Source organism: Sarcophilus harrisii, chromosome 2, assembly GCF_902635505.1.
Source record: "Sarcophilus harrisii chromosome 2, mSarHar1.11, whole genome shotgun sequence".
In the NCBI taxonomy this organism is placed as follows: Eukaryota; Metazoa; Chordata; class Mammalia; order Dasyuromorphia; family Dasyuridae; genus Sarcophilus; species Sarcophilus harrisii.
The window spans coordinates 12107809-12126126 of NC_045427.1; the positions used below are offsets into that span (position 1 = coordinate 12107809).

General features: G+C 36.2%; 1 protein-coding gene across 1 annotated transcript in view; it reads left to right on the plus strand.

Annotated features, from left to right (window-relative positions):
- Positions 1-18318, plus strand: part of LRRTM4 (leucine rich repeat transmembrane neuronal 4) — an 857748-nt gene that overhangs the window by 129696 nt on the left and 709734 nt on the right. The window lies entirely within an intron of this gene.

The window sequence follows — 18318 nt, forward strand, 5'->3', positions numbered from 1 at the left end:
CTGCCTCCCCAGTTTATACAGGCTGTCTTCATATCTCACTCTCCACATTGTCCCCTCTACTTATCAATAGAGTGTCGACTATCTAAGAATCAGGAATCTTTCATTTTTTGGTCATACTCTTGCACTTATCAATATCTGGCACATCACAAGAGGTAAAGCTTGAATTGAATTGAATCCATTTCAATTCAACTGCATCTTATGATCCACTGAACATTCAAAAACAGATAAGAATCAGGGCCCAACCCAAGTACTCCATTTTTCTAGCTTTTGACAAATAGCAACAAAACTAAGGAAAACAATGGAGAGGATGGTGAAAAAATCCCTTGTCCCTATCACCAACCTCTTGCTTTCTTCAAGTTCCAGCTAAAAGCACATTACTTTTCCATCTTATGGAAAACATTCCTGATTTTCTTTAATCTAGTACTTTTCTTCTGCTGGTAATCATCAAGTTAGCCTATTATCTAGTGCATTATATATAGTTGTTTGCATATTCCTATAAAATTGTAGACTCCTTGAAAACAAGAGTTATCTTTTGCTTTTCTTTATATCCTGTTTTGATCAGAAGGTCTTGGATATAAGAGGTGTTTGATATTGACTGACTGGATCATGGAGACTTAGGATCTAAGACTTGAGTTAAAAATCTTATCTCAATTTCTTGCTATTTGGGTGTTTTTAGGGTTATTTTCTTTTGGAGTTATTAAAGTCTGTCTGCATCTTCTTGCCTCCATTTGGGGTTTTCTTGGCAAAAATACTGGAGAGGTTTACGTTTCATTTTCTAGCAAACTGTATACATGAGGAAACTGAAACAAACTGAGTTAGGTGATTTGCCCAAGGTCATACAGCTAATAAGTATTTGAGGATGGATTTGAGTTTAAGAAGATGAATCTTTCTTATTCCATGCTTAGCACTCTATACACTGAACCACCTAGCTGCTATCTGTGTAAATAATAAGTTCTATGGACCTCTGGAAGGTTTTTGCTTTGTGACCCTGGACAAACCACTTAATCTTCCAATTGCCTCTGTTTCCTTATTTGCAAAGTGAAAGGAGTTGCAATAGATGGCCTCTATGTGAAATCCTAATTCTAAATCTAATTATCTTGCTGTAGAAAACAACTCAGGTTGACTATTTTTTTCTATATGTAGTTTTTAATTACAAGTGATTTCAACATTCTGGAACCAAAGAATCAATGACTTCTCTACACTCTGGGATTATCTATTTAGAGAATTTCAGGGTATTGACTAGTTTTAGAGTACTTACCTTCTTGGGGTATAGATTAGTAGTTGTTTCAAAAGAATGGATAGCCCTCTAGTCCTGAACAATGTATATACTCTTTGTGACTTCTTTGAATGAAAAGTCCCATGTTTCAGGGGCCATATTTTTGGAAATGTTGAAGTCTTTCATTCTATTCTAAGGAAATTAAATCTTCTGGGAGGGTAAAAATTAATTTTTTATGTATATGGCTTGTTTTTTTTTCTATTATTGAAAATACAAAAGAGATTTTTCCATCTCTTGAAAGAGCATTTTGTACCTATGAAACCTTTGAAAGACCTCAGAGTTGAGGAGCAGAGGAGCAGAATTTAAAAGCAACATGGGAGTTCATCAGAAAATGTTAATCTTCTGAAGAAGAAAATGTCTTCTAAACAAGGAATGCCATATATATGTATATATGTATGCATATATATGTATTCATCCATTAATCCTTGCATGCTTAATTGTGGTTTTAATTCAAGTAGATGAGATGAAAGCAAGAGTTATTTTGCTTTTAGTTCTGTTAAAACAATAACAGGGGGCAAAACATTTTAACAGTTAGAGTGGTCAAAAAGTTAATTATGAATGGGTTTACCCAGGAAGCCTTGCATTCCTATCACTGTAACTCTTCAAGAATGTCTTATCTAATATGTCATAAAAGACATAGTAGATGCTGCTTATATTTATGTTTATTCACCTTACATTTGTGTTGTGTATATATATTTATGAATGTATTTATCTTTCCTGTTGACATGTTAACTCCTTTTGAAAGGGAAATGTTCCCTTCTTTGCATTTGTATATCCAGAAACAAGCACAGTATCTGACACAAACACATCTTTGATTGATTGATTGATTAATAGAAAATCTCATAAATTCCTTTCAAATCTGAGATTTTTTTATTCTGATTTGCTCAATCCCAGACTCATCTTCCCCTTTACTTGTCTGATGAAGAGTCTATGGCCATGGATTTTGCTGTTTGGTAATCAAACTGAGTGATTCTGGAACCTTTAGCCCTGGTTAAGTTTTGTTCCTTTCAGATGCCTATTTCCCAAATAGTTCCCTCACAAAGAGAGTGGCTTCTCTGAGGATTAGGCATTTGCAAAGAGGAAAGTTGTTAACTGATTTTCATGAACCTTTCCAGTTCCTTCCTATTTAGTTGGTTAAGGCAATGACCTTGTGAATGTTATCTCAGAGCAGATGGAAAAAAAAAAAAAAAAAAAAAAAAAAAAAAACCTGTAATCCCTAAGACAGCAGCTAAGTTCAAATGAGCATCTTCCTTCTACCCTGAATGCCTTAAAACAAAGAAAAGTAAATTGCATTGATTTATCTGAAATTAGAGTAAATCCCATAAGTTAATAAATACCAATTTTCACCTCCAATGTTGCTTGGTGAAAATCATTCTTATCAGAGTTGACATTATTAATAAAAAAAAATGGTAGCCTGCTTAAACAATTATAAAGTGGTAAAATTAGTAAAAGAAGAAACCCTAATCTTTTCTTTTTCTTGGAAGTTTTCTAATGTGTTTTGTTCTTAGCAGCTGAACAAGAAAAGACTAGAATGAAAAATCAGGAAAGAACTGAAATAACAAACATTGATTCACTCACTTCATTCCATAAAATCTTTTTGAAGCTTTCACTGTTAGGCCACATGCTTAACCCTAAAAATACAAAGACAAAATGGAGTAGTCCCTGACTATAGGAACCTAATTTTTTACAATTGAAGACAAGATGTGCCCAAGTAATAAAAAGCATTTTCAAGAGGAAAAGGAGGTTGAAATGTCTTTCAACGTACTTACCAAAAAAGTGCTGTTTTCTACTTACAGAGCTCTCTTCACGAAAGGATATCAAAGTACTGTAAGATCATTGCTTTTAAAAACATCTCATGCATTAACCTAATACTGTGTGGCCTTAGTTTGGTTTCCCCAGATGATGATCTGGATTTTTACCGATTTTTAAAAATCAGTATTTAAAATAACAATCAATATGTGGTAAAAGTCCTTAAAGACTAGCAAGTGTCTTCCATCTTTGTAATTACCCTGACTAGTGATCATGCAGAAACTCCTGAAAGGTGACAGTGATCAGTTGATCTCAGACAGATTCTTTTATACTGAGATGGCTCCATAAAATAGGAGATGCTTTATTACTTGTTCAGTTTCTTTGTAGATGTATATCATGTGTCTATATCTCCCTTTATTGAGCTGCAATCTCTCTATCTGTATCTTCCTTCCATAACTTATGTTTCATTTCTCTAGGGTCATGATGGGCAAGCTGAAATCTTGAATTCAGATTCTCTAGAATAGTGAGCATGTTCCACTCTCCACTCTAGTATTCTCCTTTTCTTTGAAACTTCCAGTGTTGGGGAAAATGATTTTCTTTCTATATTTGGAGAGTTTTCATTGTCAGAAAGTTTTATTCTAAGTTTTGTTTGATGTACTTTAGCTGACTTAGAATTAGACTTACAGATGGAAATAACAGACCTTATGGTGTATTAGTTAAATATTATTATTCTACAAAAAAGAAAGAGGGCAGCTACATGGCAGTGGTTAAAGGACTGGGCCCTCAGTTTAGGAAACACTTGAGTACAAATTTGGCCTGAGACATTAGTTGTGTGAAACCAAGGAAGTCACTTTACCTTATTTACTTCAATTTCCATATATATATATATACATATACATATATATGATGAGCTGGAGAAGAAAAACTGAAACAATTCCAGCTTCTTTGCCGGGAAAATCCCTGAGGTTGTAAAGTATCTGACATGATCAAAACAAGTGAAAAATTACAACAACAATAACACAAGAAAGGAAATAAAAAAATCTGAGACTGAGTGACTTGACCAAGATCACACAGGAGGATCATAGATTTAAAGATGGAAGACATCTATAAGATGATTTTGTCTAATCTCCTCATTTTATACTTAAGGGAACTGAGATGGAAAAATTAAAGGATTTGTTCAGGATCAAAGAGGTAGGAAGTAGCAGATAAAGAACCAAATGATTTCCAGCCTTGTCTTCTTTACAATTCATCAGAGAAACAAAGCTGTTGCATCATATTTCCAGTAACAAAGCTGAAGTGAAAAGCTTTTGGGACCTAGGCTATATCTGGCTTCAATGACACATGTACAGATCAATCAGAAGGCATGGGGGATTTAGCTTTTTGCTTTCCTTTTTCTTTTTTATTTCCTTAAGACCCATTTACCTTCAGGTCCCTATTTCAAAAATACTTATTATACTCCATGGAATCTGGGACTATTTCATTTTTCTCTTTTTTCTCCTTCACCCCCCCACCAATTATTTTTAAATATCTGGCACATAGTAGGTATGCAATGAGCCCTTGTTTATTGACCAATGTATACTTTCAAATTGAATGTGTCTTAAATATATGGACTTTACATTTTCTAAAATTGAGCACTGTACAGAAAAACACACAGCCTTTAGGAAAAAAAAATAATAAGATTGCTGAATATATTATAGTAAAATGCTGATTCATTCAATTGTGTAAAACTCTGACTGTAGCAAAGTAGTAACCAGATGGGAATGAATGATTGGAGAGTCAGAGATGTGGACAGCTGAAGTAAACACACAGACACAGACACATACGCACACACGCGTTTTGCCTAGCATACAATTCCCACATTTTAACATTTACTTTTCATTTTTATAAATTAGTTCTGTCACCATATTGTAACATGGTTGACTTGTTAAATCAGAAGCTGAGATACCATCATGCTTATACCCTTAATCAAATCTGATCTAAGTGCCATTATGGCATATAAAACAATAAAGCAGAACTGAAATAGCTTTGTCTTATTTATCCAGTTAAGACAATTTATGCTTCTCAATGCATAGCTCCATATACTGGCGTTGGTCCATTGTTAAATACAAAAAAAATGCACGCAAGTTTAAAATGATTCAATAATTTTATTACAGAGTTGTTACTCTAGTCTCATTGTTTTTTTTTTTTCCTAACTCTACTAAATTATACTTCTATCCATAGATGATTTAAAAAAAATATATCAGACATTGAAGGAAGTACTTATAGACTAGCTTAGGAGAGGGAGGGATGGGAAAAAGTGAAATTATAAAAAAAAAAAACAAATAAAGGCCAGAGAAACAAAAGAAAAAAGGTAGTACATTTAAATTTCCAGTTCAAGGATAGTCTCTTCAAGGATTCAAAAACATTATAGTTCCTAAACACTCATGACTCATGTAAAACTGAAGCTCAGCAAAATGCAGAAAGGAAGGAAGGAAGAAAGGAAGATAAAAGGAGGAAGGACAGAAATAAAGTAAGTTAGGAAGATAATAAAAAGGAAAGGGAGGAAGGAGAGAGGAAGAAGGAAAAGAGAAAAGAAGCAAGGAAAAGAGAGAGGGAGAAGAAATAAAGGGAGGAAGAAAGGAAGGAAAAAAAGAAGGGAGTGAATGCAGAAGGAAATATTAGGTAAAGTAAAGGCAAGGAAGGGCAAAAAGAAAAGGGAAAAGGAAGAAAGGGAGGAGAAAAGAATGATGGAAAGAAAGGAAGGAGAAAGGAAAGGATAAAGAAAAAAGAAAGAAAAGAAAGTAAGAAAACAAAGAAGGAAGAAAAGAGGGAAGCAAGGAAGGAAGGACAGTTAAGTAAATCTATGCCTTTATTCATTTTTAAAATGATCTGTATGAATGTGTATTGTGCTTTCTAGAGTCCCACATTGAAGTGCTAGAATGTACCATTGGGAGTAGCACTCTGGAGGATCTCTACACCAGCCTGAGTCCTTGGTCTTAGAGGAAGAGTGATGAGGCATGAGGCAAGGACCTATGTGAATGTTCAAATATGGAGACCATGTATTTCTAGTTCTCTCAGCCTTAAATACCTTAATGCAATTAAATCACCACAGAATACTGGGCAGGTGTTAACTATAAGCACCCTACTATTATTATGTAAATGCCTCTTTACTGTAAGTATCTTTGCTTCAAGTACAACTCAGGTTGTCATGCCCCCCTAACTTCTCAGGAAGACAGATAAGAGCAGAACCAGATTTTTTAGCAAGTTCCCTCTGGGCTGTAAGGTCTCATACCTCACCAAGAGTTTCTCCCACTGTCTGTGCCCCTATATAAATTAGCTATTGTTCTTCAAAACCAGAGTTATCATAGGGAAGCCACATTTTATGACAATAAGAATCAAGTATTCCAAGTTGGAAAAAGTGGCTTTTGTCACACTTCTAGCACTTCTGAGTTTTGTTGTTTCTGATTAAGCTGTGGAGTAATAACTAATAAGGCATAAAACTATATAGTCTCATTGATTTAAAGTTCTAAGGGATCTCAGAGATCATCTGGTTAAACCTCCATATCTTACACATAGAGAAACTGAGATTCAGAGAAGAAGGAAATTTAAAGACTTAGGAAAAGATCTTGGATAAATCAAATATTCCCAGAAAGCTGTAGAATGACTCTGACTTCTTCAAGGTCTCTGTTGATCTATTGAAGAGATGTGTTTTTGTTTGTTTTATTGTTGCTGTCGTTTGTTCATTTCTTTATGTTTTGTTTTTTTTTGTCTGGGACTTGTATCAATGTGAGAAATTACCAATGGAGAAACACTTTCTAAAGACACCATTTCTGAAACCTGAGGTCCTAGGCAGTTGGGGACACTAAGTGAAACAATTAATGAATGGATTATATATAGAGAAATTTAACAAATGGATTAACCCATAAATTATTATATAAGTGAACAGACAAAATAAATGAATAAAAAATAGATAACTATTTAAATAATTAGGTAAATAAACAAGTAATAAATATGTTCTCACCCCTCAAGGCACTTGCATGGTAAAGATAAATATAACAGAGCTTTGGTCAGGAAAGTAATGGGATTGTTGAGTGGGGCAAAGACAGTAATACCAGGTATATTCACCAAAAAAATGCTATTGTTATTCACGATTACTTTTTAAACTTTGATATTCCCTGTTATCTCCATGGGAGAGTGATCTATCCCTTTAGGGGTAAGATAATTGGTAAGGTTATGGAGAAATCAAAAAGTCAGGAAAGAAGACATAATTATAATTAGGGCATTTTACAAAATCATACTGAATGGTGTTTGGATACAGTCAGTCAGTCTATCTGGCAGAAGTAGTAAGTGGATGTAAGTCATCCTTACTCTACTGCCAGATACCTATCCACTGAATCACATTATCTCTTTGATGATCATAGGATCACAAATTCAGAGCCAAAAGGTAACTTGGTTTACTAATTTATGTGTGCAAAAACCCCATGACTATTCTGGAACTTTAAGCTACTTTGAGGGCAGGGAGTTAAAAAAGTATGATGGAAAATGTTTAGGAACATACTCTCTGGGGGAAACAACAATAACAAAACAAATATATTGTAGGAAAAATCCATGAGTTGAAGCAGCATTATTGATAATTTCTGCATCACATTCTTAATTGTAGATAATCCACAAAGTCCAGCAATAAATTAAACTCTAATTTGTAATCTTTGACTATTTCTGAGGTATAACTGCTTATCATGAAAACTTAACAATTGACTCTCATGAGCTAATATGAGTCATCTCCATCAAACTGCTGGTGAGCAGTTTCTCACTTTTGTCATTTATCTCCATGCCTAGAACAGTGTCTGGCATATAGTAGGTACTTAATAAATGCTTATGAACTGTTATTTCATTTTTTTCTTGCTCTCTCCCTTCCTTCTTTCTTCCTTCTTTACTTCCTTCCTTACTTGCTTTCTTTCTTCCTGAATTCCTTCCTCCTTCTATTCCTTTCTCACTTCTTTCTTCTCTCCCTTTCCTTCCTTCCTTCTTCCCTCCCTCCCTCTCTCTTTTCCTTTCTCCCTTTTTTCCTTCTTTCCTCCTCCCTCCCTTCTTTCCTCCCTCCCTCCCTCCCTTCCTTCCTTCTTTCCTTCCTTCCTTTATTTTAATGTGCCCTATCCCCACCCAATAGACTATAAGCTTCTTGAGTCCAAGGATTTTCTTATTTTTGTCTTTTCTACCCCAGTGCCTAGAACAAAATAGCTGCTTAATAAATGACTGCCTTTCCCCCTTTTTATAGTATAGCTTACCCTACCAAATACCAATAGATTGTAAGAGTTTTGAGGGAAGAGATTTTCTCCTATTTTCTCTTTCTAGCTCTAGTTACTAGCACAGTGTCTGGCTCATTTTAAACACTAGTGAATGCTCCTTATCTAAATGAATGAAATTATGTATCTGTCAAAGGAAGCAGGAAGTCACATCTGGGACTGTACAATTTCCTCTTGGGGTAAGGTGAGGAATGGAAATGAAATCTAACCTATACTTTCATTGAAATGCTTGAAACATATCAATGTGTTGATTATCTTTTAAAGCGATGAAAAAAAATTCCATGTGATCTAACGTCCTAATAACTGACTTATGCACAGTACTGCATAGAAACATTAGAATACACACAGTACTTTTAGCATGCAACTTCCCTTTGATAAAGCTGGGTCTGGCAGGAATTACTCTTTATATTTTGCAAATAGGAAAACTGAGGCATAAGGATAATAAGAGGTGACAGAAGCAATTTGTTTTTGCTTCTGTGCCAGGTTAGGTCCTGGAATAAATAGTCTTCACTTAAGATGCATAAATTCAGGCATTGGTTCCAATTGACCTTGTTTCTTAACACTGAAACAGAGACTCTGGCACTTAATTACGTTACCCAGAGACTTTGTCCGGAAAAAAAAAAAGTCCTCATTTAGTCTGTCTGCCCCTGGACAAAGGTTTAATTCAGTCAATAGTCTTCTCTTTTCAACCTAGGATACATAAACAGAAAACCTGACACAAAAAACAACATGAACAAGAGCAATGACAATTTGTGTTCTGGATGAATTTTGTTGTTTTTATTATCCATTGGGGAATTGAAGGAAATTTTCAAGTTTATTTTTTTTAGAAATTTGCATAAGGGACTACCTAGAAAACAATCAATAAAGTCAAGTTTAAATTCTAGTCAAATTGCATTAGTCCCCAACAATATACCAGTAGGACTAACAACAACAAGGACCACCACCAACAACAACAGACATTTGGGAAGTACTTTATGAATGATCTCATTTGATCCTCTCTACAACAACTCATGGGTTCTCTGATTAATCACATTTTATGGTTGAGTGAGGAAATTTAGGAAGACATCAAGTGACTTGCTGAGACCAATTTCAATGCAGGTCTCCCTTACTCTTCATCCAATTTCATCCAATTAAGTACTAATTTCATCCAATTAAGCAATTACATATTGGATGCCTACCATGGTATGGATACCATCTTGAGACTTAATGTCAGAAAGTCAAGCCTTTAAACCCTATCTCTGACTATCAACTATGTAGTTCTAGGCAATTGACGTATATATCTCAATCCCCAACCATTTGAATCAAACTCAATTTTTGACTGTTAGGAAATGAAAACTATTGATGGATTTCAAGGTATCATAGAATATATATATGTGTATATATATATATATATATATATATATATATACACATAATTTTTATAATCTCTACACTCATTTAATAAATATGTGGTTATGTGTTCCTTGATAAGTTACATAATTTCTCTAACCCTTAGAGAATTCTCAAAGACTAAGCTATAAAGAAGGTTTACATCTGTATTTGTAAATGGAGTTTCTTTACTGATGAAATTACCATTATTTTCCCTAATCCCTCTCCATATCTTGATGCAGCCATTAAAATGGAAACATAAAATAAAGAATGTTTCTTCAAAGTGTTGTCACCTTTTTTCTTATAATATCACAGAAATTTTCAGCTAAATACCTCCCTCCTTCCACACTTCCTCATTACTAACCCCATTCTGTTGAAGCCTTTCCTTTTATCACAGAAATGCTATTAGGCAAAAATACATTTATATGGTAACTTTGCCAGCTAAGATATTCACCCTTCCATGACCATAATCTCCCATCTGTTCAATAAGAGTAGAAAGTTATATTTCCTCATGTCTTCTCAGGGCAAAGAGTGATGATTTTAATTATATAAAGCCTAGGGTAAGTGTATTGGTTATTTGGGTTATTTTATTACTCATTGTCTATAAGTTTTTGGTTTTGCTTCTCCCCCTCTGGTTCTGTTGTCTTTTTTTTTAATATTGATTCATTCAAGGCTTCCAGGGTTTCTCTGAAATCCTTGTATCTGAAATTGTATTCTACACTGGGATTTTATTTTGCATTCATACGCAATTGCTTGTTCAGTCATTCCCAATTTGAGAGCTCACACTTTGCTTTCTAGTTCTTTGTTACTCAGAAAGAAAAGGGAGGAAATCTCTCTCTCTCTCTCTCTCTCTCTCTCTCTCTCTCTCTCTTCCTCCCTCCATCCCTCCATACACAGAGAGAGTGTTATACAGCAAGAGCTCAATTTGAACAAATCAGTTTAATTCAAGTGGTTTTTATGAAGTGTCTGCCCTTTGAAAAGGTTGATAAGAGGTCCCTGGGATTCAAGGGTTAAAAAAAAAAAAAACTCTATCTTCAAGGAGTTTATATTCAGTTCAAAGTACCAAGGTAAGATAAAGGATGTATCCTTTTTCATTCTCCTAGTCATATCATGAATTGATCACATAGGAAGTCCATATAAGATCTTTTTTATTCTAATTTGATCACTCTTCAAGGTTCATATGGTTAAAAGGGGTGTTTTAGTAACCTCGGTCATGAACTAGATTTGTGTGAATCCCTTTAAGAAACAATGATTTTTACATCTAGCCAAGGACACATCCTCCCAGGAAGCCAAGGGACCATTACAAGAAACTCAGGACAAATGGTGCCATAGTCATTGTGAGCAGCCAGGTATTAACTGACCAATTTGGCTGTGGCCAAGGCCCACCTTCAAATGCTCTGCCTGTAAGTCATGGGGCTCTCGACAGTAATTGTGCAGGATTTGATGTGGTAAGAATCAAGTGCATTTCTATAGGTGCTCTGTTTGATGACAAGCCAGACACAAGGGGAGATTTAAGTCTCGTTTCTAGCAATAGATAAGAATATCAATTTTAAATGACTTTGGACCTCTTCCTCAGACTGCAGTTCAGAGAGAAGTAAAAGATGCCATTTTTTCTCTTGCATGAAATGTTGGGGCTTGGTAAAGTATTTGCAGTAGTATTAGAAACCCTGGACAGAACAATACTTTCCAAAGCTTCTGAAAGTATCAATGGGTACATCCCCCCTCTTCTCAAACTCATTCTATGTAATACCTTTACTGCATGTGGATCTCATACTTATTTTATTTTCCTCAGCTTTATTTTCTTCATCTGTCTTATGAAGGGATTGTATTAAACAGCTTCTAAGGTTCCTCCCAGTTCCAAATCAGTGTTCCTAGAAATATTCCCAAATCCACAACAATTTCGTATTGTTCTTTTCCCCAAGTCTGGTTGATTTACTTAGGCTGTGTATTTTCTCTTAGCTGATCAGAAAGATTCTAGATGGACTGCTTACACGGAAGCAACAAAATAAGTGAGCAGATTGGGAATCAGGGGGATATAAGTTTGAATCCTACCTCAACTATTCTTGATCAAATCAAATTTAATCTAATTGATCTAGCAATCATTTAGTATGCACCTTACTATTTATATAACATATCCTGATGTCTTGAGATGAAATTCCACAAGCAAACCTTGTCTTTAATTTGTTGCTATTGTTTATCCTTAATTTTCCAGAGTGCCATTATAGATAAAGGATGATGACTAACAGGCTTATGAGTTAGATATAAGTGAGATGGAATTGTGCAAAGTCCTCATTCTCATTGTCTTTTCCAGAGTCATTCTAGACACAATCTTTCAACAGAGAGAATATAAGGTAATGGAGGTGGAGAGCCTAGTTGTTGGAATCTTTACAAACTGTTAAGTCATTAGAGTTGATAGAGACAATAATTATCTAATTTGGCATGGTTCAATATGATTGATTTGATCTTAGAAGGAGATATTTTGGGCCAGAACTTGAAACAAGGTACTAAGTACAACTGATAGACGATGCTTATATTCACACCTTTAGAGAGCTCATAAGTATCTAAGTACTCAAAGGAGTTCACACGTTTGGGAGATTGCAGGGCTTAGTATGAGATATCCGAATTCACATCCCTTAGGGCCAGAGAGCACTCTGGGAGATAACCCAGAATCTCTCTCTCTCCAGAAGGAGGAGTTAACCTTTGGGAGATCATATATATACAGGAAGCTCTTAGAGTTTTAGAGAGTTTTCTTGGGAACATTGACTGGGGTCAGAGAGGAGCACTCTGGGAGGAACCCCACAAGCCCTATCTTCAGGGCAAGAGATTCATTGCATTTTCCAACTTGGTGCTGGCTGGAGGCTGAAGAAAGCAGAGGCAGAAGCCAAGGACAAAACTGCAAGAGCTCTTGGAATCAGGCAGAGAGCTAGGCCTGAGCTAACTGGGCTATATTAAAGGACACAATAAAAGATCTGAACTTTTATCAGCTGGCTGTGATTTTGGAGTAATTATTTACTTGTAACTGAAACTAAGGCTGCCTCCAGAAAACCTCTCTGAGAAGTCTGCTTTCTCCCAGAGAGAACTATTATTATTTTAAAGAAGAAGATCACCACACTAGGTGCCTGGAAAGATAGGAAGGTTGGAGGGGAAGAGATAATTTGTTCATTCTGGGTTGTAATTAAGTTTAAGATTCCTAGGACATTTGGTCTGAAGTCATCAAAAAGGCAATGGAATAAGTCTTCTTTGTTGTGGTCCAAATCGGAGGGTAGAGATGTGGTATCAACATCAGGGTAGAAATGGTGGGGGTGAAAATGAACTTAGTGGTACAGTTCATCTCAAACACAGCCTCCAAAAGAGGCTTTTGATATCACTGAATATTGTTTTCCACATTGCAACTGCTGAAAATCATTTTCTATAGTTATTGAAAATCACATGGATATTGTAAAAGGAACCGAGTTACTCTCCTGCACTTTAGTCCTTGGCATTATGGAAGAATTGTGTGAACTCTAGGGCAGATACAAAGGTAGGGAAAATCAGGTTATTTTTCTTTGCATCTCAAGTCATTTTTGGAGCTTCTAATACTCAAGAGTAGGGCCTTTATGTGTGAGATAAAAATGATTAAATGTTAGAGAAATAAAACTTGTAACTAAGGACATGAATTTATATTGCCTAGAGAAAAGTGTTAGGAGGAGCTAAATGTTAGTCCTTAAGTAGACAAATTCATTATAAATTACAAAGATTTTTCTCAGAAGATAATAAGGAAAGGGCAAGGTAGGGTGTGGAGCTGAACAAGAGAAACAGGGCCCCAAGAAAGATTAAGATAGCCATTAGGGTGAGATTTTTGGAGGAGAATTCCTTCTTTGGAATATCCAAGGGTAACATACTTTAAAGGATGGCTTTCTGAGATAATCTAATAGTGAGAAATACACATGACACGGACATTACAGAATGTTACAGCTTAGGACCAAAGACACTTAATAGCCTCGTAACTTGAACAAGTCATTTAACTCTTTTTTTTGCCTCAGTTTCCTCATCTATAAAATAAGCTGAAGAAGCTAATGGCAATTTGATCCAGTATCTCCATCAAGAAAACACCAAATGGAGTCACAAAGCATCATACACAATGGGATAACAGAACAACAAACCAGGTTTCTCCATCCCCTGACACTAAATAAATTTGAAGTTTCTTCTGCTCTCTTTTTAAAATCAGATATTTAGAGTCATAGGAGAACTTAAAGAGGCTATTTACTCCCCAATTTATGGATGAGCAACTATAGCCCATTGATTAAAAGTGAGCTTCCCATAGTTTCATGAATCTATGCTTACTAGAATTAGAGAATCTGGAAAATATATAAAAATTAAATTATTATTAATAATAACAGTATTAGTATTAGTGGTATTGGTAGTAGTAGTAGTAGTAGTAGTAGTAGTAGTAGTAGTAGCAGCAGCAGCAGTAGTAGCAGCAGTAGTAGTAATGGTGGTGTTATCATTTGTAAAACTCCTACTCTGTGACTTTTTCAGGTAGCTTACAGAACCTAGAGTAAGAACCCCGGTCAAATAGATGTGTTGTAAAATCAATATCCATCATGTCTGATTCTGTGACTCTATTGGAAGTTGTTATTTCCTTGTCCAGCTCAGTTTTACAGATGAGGGACTTAAGGCAAGTAGACTTGCCCAGAGTCACAAAGCTAGCAAATATCTGAGAGCTGATTTCAATTCCAGTCTTCCTGGCTCCAAGGCTGAAACTCTACCCACTGGCCATCTAGCTGCCCCTTGATAACAGTAGCTTAGCTTTCTTATGTGTGCTTCTTGTAATAGATTCAATATATTCTGTTAATATGTTTGTCTTAAAGAAATGAATCGAATATGATGCAAAATAATAAAATAAAATGAAGACATCCCGGCTATCTAGAAAGTGGGAACCAAGATGTTGCCAATGGGGAGAACAGTGTGTTTAACAGGACAGATGGCCAGCTGCAGCAGCCTTGCTGCATGACACTATAAAACCAGTTGTTACTTTTGCTTCATAACATAGCGGGTTGATTGCTGGGGCTGAGGTGAGAGGTCATAGAGGAATAATGACAAGAATAAAGTGAGGCTATTAGGCAAGATTGCTGCTCAGCTACCAAAACCAGGTGTTCTGGCCTGTGGTGGCCGTCACATGAGCTGACTGTGACATCCAGCTCCCTCAAATGTTCCAGTGCCAGTTGAGAGGTTATGCTGGCCTAGTCTGCCTCAAGGCCCTCTGGAGACAAATTCAACAGGCAGGAAGCAGGAGGTCTAGGGCTGTTGAAGGACTTCCTGCCTTTGAAGGTAATGGGATTTCAGACTTGAAAGAAACCTCAATGATTGCCTTGTCTTCTCCTGGAACGATTTCCTTGTCTTGCATATTCTACCCCTACTCTACCCCCCAATTTGATCATCTACATTTCCCTTGAGGATGTCCAGTAATAATAATTTACTTCTCAGTAATAGAGAACTCATTATGAAATGAGAGACACCATTTTGTTTTCATGAAGGTCTCATTGTTGAGAAGTCCCTGACCTCCTCCAGTTCCCCATTTTCCCCTGAATCCTTCTCCAAAGTTTAGCCCTCTTTTCCTCCATGTTTGCCTTCTGGTAACAAAAATAACTGTTCCCTAAGTTAATCTTTCAGATACATGGAAGCCTTTTTCATATCCCCTCTACAAATCCTGTCCTCAAAAGTGAGCCCCTTCAATCATTCTGCACAGCTTCCAATATTTCCATCAAACTCTTCATTCTCTTCTGAACTTGTCAATGCTCCCTTACTGTGGCCTTGGACCCAGAACTGAGCCCCTATGCATTTGTGTGGCCTGAACAACGTTAGGGATTGTGGGACTGACTATGAAACAAATGGCTCCTCTCTTATTCAAACTGTCAGAAAGATGGTGGAAACAGTCTGGCGTGGAAATCAAAAAGCTGGAGGTCAGGAGTTACCTAAAGTTGAAATCCCACCTGGACACTCCCATTCCATGTGCCTATATGTTAAGTGACCCACACATATCATAGGACTACAGCTCTAAAGATAGAAAGCTACTTAAAGATCATTTAAAGTTATTTCCCAACTTTACAGCTGAAACTGAAGTTTCATCCCCAAAATATTAAGGGACTTATTGAAGGTCACAATGATATTAAATAGCAGAATTGATTGAGAGTCAAACTCAGGCCTCTAACTCTATTATCAAGTGATTCTATTGCCCCATGTTGCATCCTGGTTTTCAGAAAATCCCTGATCCACTGTTTTTCTGTCTACAAAATAGAATTAAAAATATCTTTTGCTTCAGAGGATCAGGGTAGGAATCAAAGGAGATACTATATGAAAACTTTCCCAAACCTTCACTTGCTAGATCTTGGTCAGTGCTTGTTATTGGAGATTATATACAGCGTCCTGTATTTCAGTTATGTAGAGGGCAGCTGATCAGTGGACAGACACTAAGAAAACTGATGTATTTCTGAGCATGTCACAGTGGGAAAATCATTCATTTTGTGAGTCAGCTCTGATCAGCAGAGCCTGCTGCTGTCTGCATGTCTGTTTTTAGACTGTGATTGGCACCACACCTTTGCTCAAAAAGATCCAGCCCATCCCTGCTTTGCTGCAAAGTGCACCAGGCTGCAGGCGGTGCCTTGTAAAGCAGAGTCGGGGCCTGGGAACCATTGCCCTGATTTGACTCCGACTACAGGCCTAGCACCCCCTAACTCTCTGGTTTTTGAACTCCTCCAGGAGAGGGGCAATGCTTTTGATTTTTACTTTGTCTGCCCAGGACTGAGCACAGTGCCTGGGGCCCACTAACCACTTTATACCTTTTTATGAATTGAAAGATTGGACCAGACACTTCTATTCTCTAGGTCCCAGTAATCTCTTTCTTAAGAAACAGATTAAACATTCTGTAATGTTCATTCCCACCATAACTTCCTCTAACCTGGCAATATGATCATGTGAAATTATAAAATGGTTTCAGTACTTGAGATAAAGGCATGGGTTTCATGCTTTATCCTGTCAAAGAATGAAAGCTTCTTGAGGTCAGAGAATGATGCCTTTGAATATTTAATTCCTAAGTCTAAAGCATCATTAGATGCTTAATAGTTGCTCATTGAATGTTTTTTTTTTTCCCTAGGAGAAAGGGATCATATCTAATCCTAGAAGCAAAAAGCATTAACCCACTTTACATCTTTGCTTGCATGGAGAATGAACCAGAGAGGTTACTAGATGATGCTCTTGGTGATGTTTTAAAGACCTGGAGTCAGAAGCCTGCAGATTCAGATCAGATCCTGCCTTACAAACTAGCTCTGTGACTTAGGCTAAGTCATTTAATTTCTCAGTTTCAGTTTCCTTAGTTGAAAAATGGAGATTATAAAGTTACCTACCTTGGAGAGCTCCTGTGATATAAGATATACGATATACATATCAGAAAAAGAATTTTGCAAATTTTAAGAAACTATATGTGTTATTTTTTGTAGTTGTTGAATTGACCTTGCAGACGATTTATGAGATTTCAGTGTTTTCTTTGTGAGTTTAGAAAAAAAAAAAAACAAAAACTTCATTCAGACTTAAACAAATCCTCCTAGAACTGTATTTTTTTCCTCATTTCATCTCCTCTGCTTTTTTCTTTCCTTCTTTCCTTCCTTCCTTCTTTTCTTCTTTCTTTTCTTCTTTCTTTCTTTCCTTCCTTCCTTCCTTCCTTCCTTCCTTCCTTCCTTCCTTCCTTCCTTCCTTCCTTCTTTCCTTCCTTCCTTCTTTCTTTCCTTCCTTCCTTCCTGTCTCCCTGCCTTCTATTTTTCTTTCTCTTCGTTCTTCCTCCCTCCCCCCTCTTTCTTTAATCTCTAGATTGAATATTTTCTTTGTCCTTGTTCTAGTTCTGTTTGGATGATATGTGTGTTGTTGAGGTGTAGTGACTGATTGAGCTTTTCATGGTTTAGTTTTTCTTGTTGAGCAATGGCTGAGCTTTTCTTTCCTCCTTTAATCTCTTCCTTTATTTTTTTCCTCATGTGCCTCATCTTGTAGTTTGGAAAGTGATTTGCTGTGATCCAGCAAAAATGTGATTATGGAATTTAGATCAGCGTTTTGATTGGAGACTGTGAAATACAGAGATTCTTTAAAGTGACTGTAAAACGACAGTTGATCTTTTCACCAACCAATAACAATTTTACAAACTATTTGAAAAGAAAAAAATATCTATTGTTGTTTAAGACGATAAACATGTATCTGTAAATATACATATACATATTTCTGGATTCATACAAAGACCAGCATATATAGTGGCCTATATGATTTGGGGCAAATTTCTTGCTTTCTCACAGCCTCAGGTAAAGGGAGTTTTGTGTACAGGTGAAATAAAAGTTCCTATTCCCCCATTAATTATCTGTCTATTTCTCTATCATCTTTGTCAGTCAACAGTATTTGTTAAGGGTTTACTATGGACCAAGCATCATACTAAGTGCTAGAGAAACTTAGAAAGGAAAAAGACAGCTTCTACTCTAAAGTGTTTCACAATCTATGAATAAAGATAACACATAAAAAGAAGTTAACATAGGTGGCAAGGACAATGGAAGGTACCTCACCCAAGAGAGACATGGGAAAATCTTCAGGAGTGCAGCTCTGTGAGAAATAACGACATGGCTGCTTTAG